This window comes from Musca autumnalis, unplaced genomic scaffold (genome assembly GCF_047663935.1).
Source record: "Musca autumnalis isolate F117 unplaced genomic scaffold, ASM4766393v1 scaffold_4, whole genome shotgun sequence".
Taxonomy (NCBI): Eukaryota; Metazoa; Arthropoda; class Insecta; order Diptera; family Muscidae; genus Musca; species Musca autumnalis.
The window spans coordinates 246,652,500-246,663,968 of NW_027411977.1; positions in this window are offsets into that span (position 1 = coordinate 246,652,500).

Genomic DNA, 11,469 nt, shown 5'->3' on the forward strand with positions numbered 1-11,469 from the left:
GGTGCTTCTATAGATCCTTTCGTACAGAAAGGGTGCTTCTATAGATCCTTTCGTACAGAAAAGGTGCTTCTATAGATCCTTTCGTACGGAAAGGGTGCTTCTATAGATCCTTTCCTACAGAAAGGGTGCTTCTATAGATACTTTCGTACAGAAAGGCTGGTTCTATAGATACTTTCGTACAGAAAGGCTGGTTCTATAGATCCTTTCGTACAGAAAGGGTGCTTGTATAAATCCTTTCGTACAGATCCTTTCATAGATCCCACTGGTTCTGGTTTACTTACACTCATACAGTTGCGTTTTGATTCGTGCTCCAAGTTTTGATAAACAAATCGTTAAATACACAATAACAAGCTCCAAGTAGCTTTACAAAATATAAAGCAGTGTCTGCCGCATCCATGGTGATAAAGACTGCTCGAGAGAGTCCGGTGGAGTAAATATTTTGCCGGTTTTATTATTTTTCATCTGGGAAAACAATATTTTTTTCTACTGGAAATTTATTTGCCTTAACTAACACAACGAATCCAGAAGGTAAACAACAGCTGTGCTATTCTAACAAACTTGTTGTAAGAGCGAAATCGATAAGCACAAACAGTTGAAGTTTCGTATCGTGTTATCGAAAAACATATGTTGTACTGTGTTGCCAGATGAGTTTCAAGCGAACGTTCTTATCGACATCACCAGATCAGGCAAATAATACACCGAAAAAATTTTCACCACTCCAAACTATGAATTCTGACAGCAAACAAGATGTGTTCTCATGGAGTAAACTGGGTGATATGTTGGACGACAAGTTGAAAGACGTCGCAAAGAAAGAAGATGTTGCAGCCATAAAGCAAGAAGTAGAAGAACTGAAAGCTGAAAACGTTAAACTGAAAAGTGAAATAGAGAAACTATCTACCCGTATCGAACTCATTGACAGACGGAGCAGATCTTCAAATATAGTGGTGAGTGGGCTGACGTGTAATAACGCCTTATCCGCTAAAAAGACTTTTGAAAGATTATGTAGAGATGAACTAAAAGTTGATGCCAATATTATTAAAACAAGAATGCTTTCATCCGGCAAATCATTCATTTTCTCTTATGACACACAAAGCCAAGCTCAACGTATTATCGATTCAAGGAAAAATCTTAACGGAAAATCGATCTATATTCAAAAAGATTACACCGCAGCTGAGCAGCTGACTAGATACAATCTGAGAAAGCTCTCCAAAGTGCTAACTAGTTCCAAAAACAATATTAAAGTACGTTTGGGCGAATTTTGTGTATTTGTCAACGACACAAAATATATTTGGCTAGATGGGAAAATACTAGCCCCCTCTCAACGAGATGCAGAATTCCTTAAAAATGTATTAGCAGAAGTTGATAGCTCATACCAAGTATTTTGTAAACAACCCGTTAATTCAAATATTGCCAACTCAACATTTGCACAATAGCAGTTTGATTCGTGTCGTATACTATCTTATAATGTTTCAAACCTGCAAAGTTGCCTTAATTATGGAAATTTCCTAACTTTTGTAAACAATTTTGATGTGTTCTTTTTATTTGAGACTCACATAACTTCAAATAAACGTTCAAGCTTCATATCTTTCTTCCAAAATTACTCTCTACACTGGGTGGATGCTTACAAAATCAGTAGATACGGCAGAGCAAGCGGAGGCTGTCTATATGGCTTCAAAAAAGAGATCAAAAACAAATTTCGAATTCAATTTATAACGTCATACGCATACCCTTTAATGTATGTTAAATTTGGTGAAAATACCTTTTACCTAATTCCAATCTATTTAAATTGCACTAACTGGAAGCATGATGCTGAAAAATTTGATTCATTTTTGTCGGATCTTAGCCCAACCAACTTTTGTATAGTTGGTGATATGAATGCCAGAATGGGGAGTATCCAGATTTTAGACGACAACATAGTAAGTGACATTTCGAATATTTGTCTTACTAGAAAATCTAAAGATATAATTGTAAACTCTCGTGGAAATCAACTTTTGAACATTGTCGAAAATATAGGTGGCATTATTTTAAATGGTAGGATAAATGGTGACTTGGATGGTGAATACAGTTTCTGCGGCATAATGGGAAACTCCGTTATTGATTACTGCATTTGCTCTACTTCCTTTCTGCACTATGTTGAGAAACTGGTGATTCCCTCTAAACCATATTCTGATCACATGCCTGTTTGCCTTCAAATCAAAATTCCTCGACCCATACCTGTAGAACCCAATAAAAGCTCGAAAAATCGACTTTTTTGGAACAATAGATATAGACCACAGTATGTACACAACCTCAACTCGTTGTGTATTCAACAAAATCAAATGAATAATTTATCGGTAGATGAGATAGTTGAGAACTTTTCAAAGATAATAAATCAAGCTTATGTCTGTAAATCGAACAAAAAATTCTTTGAACCTAAACAAAAATGGTTCGACTGGTCATGTTATCGTTCACGATCAGTTATGTGCAGAAGACTAAAACATTGTAGAAGAGTAAATTCTGAATATAGTAGAAGGCTCTACTACTCGTCAAGAAAAAGTTTCAAAAAATTGTGTGGAATTAAAAAACTACAATATTTTAATAACAACTTGAAGATGTTAGATAAAGTAAATTGTAGCAAGGAGTGGTGGAAGTTATCAAACTCCCTAAAGTCCAAATCAAACACATCCAGAGGTAACCTCGATTCAAATGACTTTAAACTGTATTTTAGCTCCCTTCTAGAAAAGACTGAGCTAACTCAAGAAATATGTTGGTGTATCCCTTGTGCTGTGGACCCCTTTTTAGATTCACCTTTCGAATATTATGAGTTGCGAAACGTGATACAAAAATTGAAACCTAACAAATCTCCAGGGCAAGATGGAATCCCGTATGAGTTTTATAAACATGCTCCTAGAAGTTTTCTACAGCAACTTCTACACTTATTCAATAACATATTTCTTAAAGAAGATATACCAAAAACATTTACTGAATCCATAATAATACCACTTCATAAAAAGGGCGATATAAACATCCCAAGCAACTACAGAGGATTATCCCTTATTGACTCTTTGTGTAAAATTTTTAACTCCATACTTTTAAATAGAATATCAAACTGGCTTTCAACATACAATATATTAAATGAGTATCAGGCTGGTTTCAGAAAAGATTATTCGACAGTTGATAATATCTTCAATCTTGTTAGCATAGTTAATCTAAACCAAGCTAAAAATAGAACTACATACGCATTTTTTGTAGACTTTTCTGCGGCTTTCGATCATATCCCAAGAAACAGCCTGCTGTACAAGCTATCTTCTATAGGGCTATCAACGAAAATTGTGTCCATAATTAAATTATTGTACCAAAATACTAAGAGCAGAGTATGGGATGGTAATAGTTATTCGGAATATTTCCCGGTAGAATCGGGGGTAAAGCAAGGATGTATTCTTAGCCCGATGTTATTTTCATTATATTTAAATGATTTACCCGAAATCCTACCAGGTGGAGTAAATGTCGCAAATACATGTATAAAAATATTACTCTATGCCGACGATATTGTGCTTTTGTCTGATGCTCCTAAAGACCTACAAATTATGATAGACGCTTTACAAGATTATTGCAGCACATGGAACTTAAAAGTGAACCTATCCAAATCAAAAATAATGGTCTTCAGAAAAGGAGCTAGGATATCAAGAAGCCTTAACTTTCGTTTCAATTATCAAGACATTGAAATTGTCAACAAATATAAATATCTCGGCGTAGAAATTGCATACAATCTTTCTTTCAAAACCCACCTAAAGAACAAACTTTCAGCTTCTAAAATTGCTATTAATTCCACATGGTCAAAATACATCAATAACCCAAAAATTTCACAAATAAATAAATTGAAAATATTTGAATCATGTTCAAAATCAATCATGTGTTACGCTGCGCAGGTATGGGGCTTTGAAAAATACGATGATGTTGAAAAGTTATTTCGCTTTTTTGTTAAGAAAATGCTATATTTGCCTAATAACACACCAAATTACATGTTGTTTCTGGAAACTGGACTCAATTCCTTATTCTCCTCTACATTTAAAACTCATTTACTTTACATAAACAAGGTTTTACAACTACATGAAAATAGACTTCCTCGAATTTTCGCCGAGGAAATTCTGAAACTAAATATCTCCTGGGCGAATGTTTGGTCAAGTTTATGTCGAGACTTAAATATAATGCACTCCAATACCGGATTGCCTATCTGCGCCTATTGGAATGAAATAATAAATGGTTTAATTAAAAAAGAAAGACATGATTTAGTACTGGCAGCTAGAAATTCTCAATTTCACGATCTTTACCCTCAACTTAGTTACAACATGATACCGAAACTAACCGAAAAATTTTCAGCACGTGCTACTAGTTTAGTAATTAGAGCCAGAGGTGGATTGCTTGATCTGAATGCCAATTCATTTAGGAGTAATACTGATGGTATTTGTTCAATCTGTAACACAAACGAACATGAAAATACTTTCCATTTTATTGGTAAATGTCCTATATTCAATGAATTTAGAACACACTTCTTTAACAAAGCTACTCTCGATGAGAATGAAACATTAAATATATTAAACGGCACGAATCTTTCTGCTCTTTATCTTTACTTAGAAAGCTGTATCAAATACAGAAGATTAATATTGAACAGTTTTGATGTACAATGATTATATATGTATATTTATAACTTAATATGGCAAACAGCATTTAAGCTAAGCCATATATAGATTGTAGATAAACTCAAACACATTTGTAAACATAATTAGTTTTGTATTATTTTAAGTATTTCAATCTATTAATAAATAAATAATAAATAATAATAATAGATCCCTTCCTACAGAAAGGGTGCTTGTATAAATCCTTTCGTACAGATCCTTTCATAGATCCCTTCCTACAGAAAGGGTGCTTCTATTGATACTTTTGTACAGAAAGGGTGCTTCTATTGATACTTTTGTACAGAAAGGCTGGTTCTATAGATCCTTTCCTACAGAAAGGGTGCTTGTATAAATCCTTTCGTACAGAAAGGGTGCTTCTATTGATACTTTTGTACAGAAAGGCTGGTTCTATAGATCCTTTCCTACAGAAAGGGTGCTTGTATAAATCCTTTCGTACAGAAAGGGTGCTTTTATAGATCCTTTCCTACAGAAAGGGTGCTTCTATAGAACCTTTCGTACAGAAAGGGTGCTTCTATAGAACCTTTCGTACAGAAAGGGTGCTTCTATAGAACCTTTCGTACAGAATGGGTGCTTCTATAGAACCTTTCTTACAGAAAGGGTGCTTCTATAGAACCTTTCGTACAGAAAGGGTGCTTCTATAGATACTTATATAGGTACCTCTAATGATCATTTCGTTCATAAGGGTATTTCTAAGGAGCCTTCTGTACAGAAAGTCTGCTTCAAAGGATCTTTGCGTACATAAATATACTTCTAAGGTTACTTTCGTACATAATATATGCTTCTTATGTTAGTTTCGTACAGAAGGGGTGCTTTTATGTTTACTTTCGTACATGAAATATGGTGCCGTTTTTAAAATATGCTGCTTCTAAGGACTCTTCTAAAAAGCCATTCGTAACAAATTCTGCTCTAGGAACCCTTTCTTAAAAAATCTGCTTCTAAGGACCATTATTATATACTTATTCCTTTGGTATATAAATTGTGGTTATAAGGACTGTTTCGTATATAAACGGTGTTGCTGAGGACTCTTCTAAGAACCCCTTCGTACAAAAATTGCGCGTCTTATGACGTATTCGCATTCAGTGGGTGATTCTTAGGACATTTTGTTCTCAAAAGTGTGTTTCTGACAAAACGGGGTTATTAACGGTACTTCTCCTTATTTGGAACAATGCTTCTTAACACCACTTCTTTAGAAGGAGTGCTTCTAAATACTCTCTCTTACGCAAGTTTTTCAACCAAACACATTTTCGTGTAAAAATGTGATTTAACGAACACTTTTTCACTTTATTTTAGAAAGGGTCCTGGTTTTGGCTAATAGAAGTTTGCATCTGAAGTCTATATGGAAGCTTTTAAGGAACCATTATGTAATGTCTAAATCGAACGAATACTTTTATTCAAACCAAATATTTTTTGATAAAAAAAGAATGCTTCGGTGACCCTATTGGAAACATTTTTAAGGATGTTCTATATAAGAAATGGTCCCTTTAAAAATATTTTCTTTAAGAAATTGTCTATTAAGGGATAAAAGCAAATACTCTCTAAAGTTTTTTTTTTGGTAGAAATGTATTTTTAAAGGACTTGTTGAAAAATTCATCTTCAAAAAATTTAACTTTTTATGAGATACGAAAAGAGGTATTCTTAAAGACATCTATAGATTTGTAGAACATTCCACTAGTATAAAATTTAAAATTTCATAAAAATCATAAATACAAATAATTTCAATCATATAAATTCTTATTAATACCATATAATGCGATATAATTCCTAAAATGTTCACAGTTGTCCTTTTACGTTGTCCTCAAAACATTCCTCCCATTAAAGCGAATAGTAATAGACGATGACACATCATTTCACATTAAACGCCATAGTATACTTTTAGGCGCACACTATTTTTATTATCACACTATCATGATTGCGGTGTTTTGTATGCGTTTGCATTTTATGGAGCTTCCTTCCTACTGCTTTTGACATTGCTAATTAATTAAAATCCACCATAACGTAGAGGATTTCAAGAGATAGTTGGACACTTGTTCTACACTCTGTCTTTTGCATTTCATTTGATTTGTGCCAAATCATTTGAAATAAGTAAACAATAAATGATGCCATAAACTCCACAACTGAATGACTTTTTCACGATGATGGATTACTTGGATGCTTGCTTATATTTTTAAGACAAAAATTGCCAGAAAATGAAAATGCATTTCCGGTAATTGTGTTAAGGCTATCTCTCACAGTGGACAAGTGGATTGACAGTTTAGTGCTGAGTGCTAGAGGAAGGGGAAACTAGTTATCCCCTTAAATTCTTTGTCTTTGTGGATTAAATAGGAATATGAATGTGTTGTGTTTTCATACATTATTCATAAGCATTTATATGGTATGTTTGTGTGTGTGTTTGGTTCAACAATACCTTGGTGTCTCATTATTAAACCATTTGGGTGGAATAATTCATGAATCGATGATATCTATATGGCCAAGCTATTCCATGGCATTTAAGAGTTCCTTGTTATTACCCTTAGACAGACAATTAAATGTCTAACCATCTTTTAATGGCAAAGTGTATGATGAGGTTCACAAGTGATATGATCTGAACAGAAAGCAGAAAATAGAATTAAATAAAGTGATTTACTTTTTGTACATTAACAACAAACAGTAGCAGCAGCAACAACAACAATAAATGTGAATGGTTTTCTGTTAAAATGTTTCTCCTAGTCATGACACTTGTAAGGCCAATAGAACAGCTCCTTAAGCAATTAAGAATGAGTTGACTAGTCGGCAACTTTGGTGGTTAATTTTTGTAATTAATTTCTTTAATGTCTTTACTCATTCATTGTCATTGTGTTCTAAGTCTCATTTGTTGTTTCATGACTTCTGCGAATTGCCTTTTATGCCGTCGGCTCGTCTTTCTTTGGCGTTTTCATTTGTTTTTGTTCTTTTTATAGAAAATTCTATGCTTTACCGCTTAGATTTTATATGTCAAAGTACTTGTGAAAAGCGCGTAAATGTTATGCGTTGTTAGCAATGCATAAAGGGATCAAAAGGATTGGTGTTTTTAATGTTGTTTGCTAAAAAGGCGTTATTATTAAATATTTTTACATAAAGTGTTAATTTGCATATTGTGGGATTTCAACTTCGTTTTGTTTAAAGAACAAGAGGCTGGAGTGTACCTTGAAGATGTGGTCTAATGCAAATTGTGTAATGAAAGCTGCTTAGCAAACCATACAATGGTCATTGTATGGTAGTCATTCTATTATTAAGACCTTATGATTCACAATTCAATCATGTATTTGAAGAGTCGCACAAACAAGTTTTTATGTAGCGGCCTTTAAAACTCGATACTTAGAAAACGGGATTTGTTTTAGAAGAAGGTCGGTTGATTATTTAGCTGTTAAAATTGTTCATTTCATGTTGCGTTTCTTGGAGATCTTTGTGTGAAATGTAATGTTACGGAATAAGTTTTAACTCAATCCCGTGTAGATGTTGTTTTATTCTACAATACGATTTGTACCATATAAAACGAGGGTTCATTTATTGACGTTATTCACTTATATTATTTCAGTTATTTTTTATTAAATTCATATCTGGTTTACAAAAAAATTGTGCATTAAGAGATGGTTTAAAAACCTTACATTTATATTTGAATATTTAATGCAATAAATATATAATTAGTTTATGCTACACTAATAAATTGAGGACAAGATGGCAAAAAAGCTTCAATAAAATATATATTTTTCACTTATTAACACAAGACTTCACTTCGTTACTATGGACACAGTTTAATTCAACTAGGCACACAGCTTTACTCTATTCACGTTACTCTTTACTTCACTTACGGTTTTATTTAGCGGTCTGAATTACAACTCATCTCGCTCACCTACTACTCTCCCGTATTTATGGCTGATGCCGATGTTCTAGCATCCTCAATGTAGAATGTTCCACAGTGATTACCCGGTATTTTGCCACTGTTGAAATTTTTGATGTTGCTGGCCGGGGAATCGATCCCACGACTTTTAGTGTGCAAGGCGGATGTGCATACCATTGCAACACGGTGGCACCCACTTCTTGCTTATGTTAGGTTGAAAAGAGGGGCGTTTTGGGACTCGCCACATGCCCGTATAGGCATACACTTAAGCCAGAGAAGGCCTGTTTTGCGCTCTAATTTCGAAAGCCTAAAGGAGGATAAATTTGGTTTTGTTTAATTTATTAGAAAAAAAAATTTGTCAGTTTAGAAATTCTGTACCATTGACGTAATCTCTTAAGTTTTTGAACTCGTTTGCCCTAATTTGCCTGAGTTCTTGTATTATATTATTTCCCAGAAATTGATTTCTTAGCGTCGCGAAGGCTACGCAATGGCAGAGGTAGTGTTCCAAGTTTGGTCGGCTTCTCCGCAGGCTCTGCATCCACTGCTTCTTCCATAACCAATTTTGTGCAGGTGCGCTTGTAGCCCTAGGTGTCCCGTAAAGATGCCTGTCCCCATAGGATTTTTGCGTTTTTTTTCTCTCTCTTCTGTGTTCCAGAGGGGTATATGGACATTTTTTGCCCATGCCTTTAACTCTAGACCTGCCTTTAAAGGCTTCGTGTTGTCTAGGCTTATCCTAGTTTGCTCCCTGGCGTGCCTTGCCAAGGAGTTAGCTATCTCGTTATGCCTATTCCCCACATGTCCTGGTACCATATAACCGAACCATGGTGGGAGTAGTCGTTGATTGACTTTTTACACTGCAAGACAGTTTTTGATTTCACCGTCTTGCTTGTTATAGGTCTTACTGCTGCCTTACTGCCCGTTAGGATATTGACAGTGATTGCCTTTGTCTTAGCTTTACACCAGTTCAGACACTCTGTAATCGTTTGGATTTCGGCCTGGAGGATCGTATTATGATCCGGCAGCCAAAAGGAAATCCTCATTTCTTGGTCTTAAATATAGAGACCCCCGTTATCCCCCCTAGGACAGCCCACTTGTTTCAGGTATTCGGTCCGACTCAATATGATCTATTGACTCACCCACTGTAACCCGTAATACGCTTTGGTGGTATGTTTGGTAGTCTCTTTGGATCCACTCCCTCATCGACTTAAGTCTTATGGCTGCGATGGCTGCTTCATACCTTACCTGAATTCCTATTGGGTGGACGAACAAACTTGTCTGTAAAGCCCTGGATGTCCTCATTGCGCCACTAGTACTTAAGCAGCACGTACGTTGGACTTTTTGCATTACTTTCACGTTGCATTTCTTGTCCATAGTTGTCCACCATACCACCGAAGCATAAGTTAGAATCGGTCTAATTACGCTTTTGTACAGCCAGTGTGTCATCCTAGGATTGAAACCCCATTTGGAATCTATGGTCCGCCCCCCCTACAAGTTGACCAACATCTATGGACTTTATTAGCCCCTTCTTGAATGTGGTCTTTCCATTTAAGTTTCCTGTCCCGTAATACTCCCAGGTACTTAACTGTTGGAGAAATGTTTATCTTCTTATCTAGGAAGACGGGTTCTTCGTAAGCTTCTATTTTCGTTTTCCTAGTGAAAAGACATAGTTCTGGTTTTTCCGGGTTAACATTTAAACCTCTCGGTCTAGCCCAGTTATAAGCTATTTTTAGAGCCATTTCGGCCCTCCTACAGAGTATATTTGGATTCGTTCCCCTAAGAAGTATTTTAACATCGTCTGCATAGAAGACTGGTTCAAATCCCTCGTCGGTTAAGGTCCTTAGTAGACTATTTATGGTGGTGACCCATGGGAGAGGTGATATCCCACCCCCTGTGGCGTCCCCTGGCCAACTTTGTCTCTTTTTGTTACGACTTGTAGAGGGCAGCTTATCCATCTATTCCTTAGCATATGGTTTATCCAGTGCCTCAAGGCCTGGTCTACCTTCTTGCTTAGTAAGTTGGTATAAAAGCAGGTCATAGTGGCAGTATTTGGACTTTTTAACTAAATTTAAACCTGGAAAGTATTTGCGGTTTCTGCAATGTTCATTGATAAGAAAAATTAAAAAAAAAAAAATCGCCGGAGGGATTTTTAGGTCTTTTTTAGGTTTTCACGATTTTGTTTGGAAACCACAATCCGTATCGAAATGGGATTAACAAAAATGTTGTAGCAGAGATTATTCTTTACAAGATTGGCCTCAATGGTAGTTTAGTAGGTTTTACCATTTTTGAGATATAGAAGTTCACATTGGGACAATTTACTGACTGTATGGCCCCCTATAAAACAATGGCATGCAGGGTGCACATTAACTAACTTTGAATGAAAACCGCTTACACCTGGGAAGTTTTCACGGATTCTGAAACAGCAATGTTCATAGATGAGAAAAATCCAAAAAAAAAAACAGGAAAAAAATCGCTGAAGCAATTTTTAAAGAAATCGCGGTCAAACTTCACATTTTTAGGTTTATTTTAGGTTTTCGGGATTTTGCTTGAAAACGGTAAGTCTTATCGAAATGGGGCTAGAGAAAATCTTATACCTGTGAAAGTTCTCCATAAGATTGGTTTTTGTAAGTTTTTCCTGGGTTGTACCATTTTTGAGATATATAAATTTAAGTTGGGAAATTGCATTCATGACCTAGTTTTATAAGGAGACGATACAGTCAGTAAATTGTCAAAATTTGAACTTCTATATCTCATAAATAGTAATACCTATATCATTGAGCTAATATGAATCGGGGTGCACTCATTGATATGAGAGAAGTATCCCTTGTCCCGTATGGGATGTTTGTGGAACAATTATATATATATAATGTTGGCGAAATTTCCTGAGTATTTCAGCCATGTAAAACTTCTCTACAAAGTGGTGTCTTAATGACACGCCGT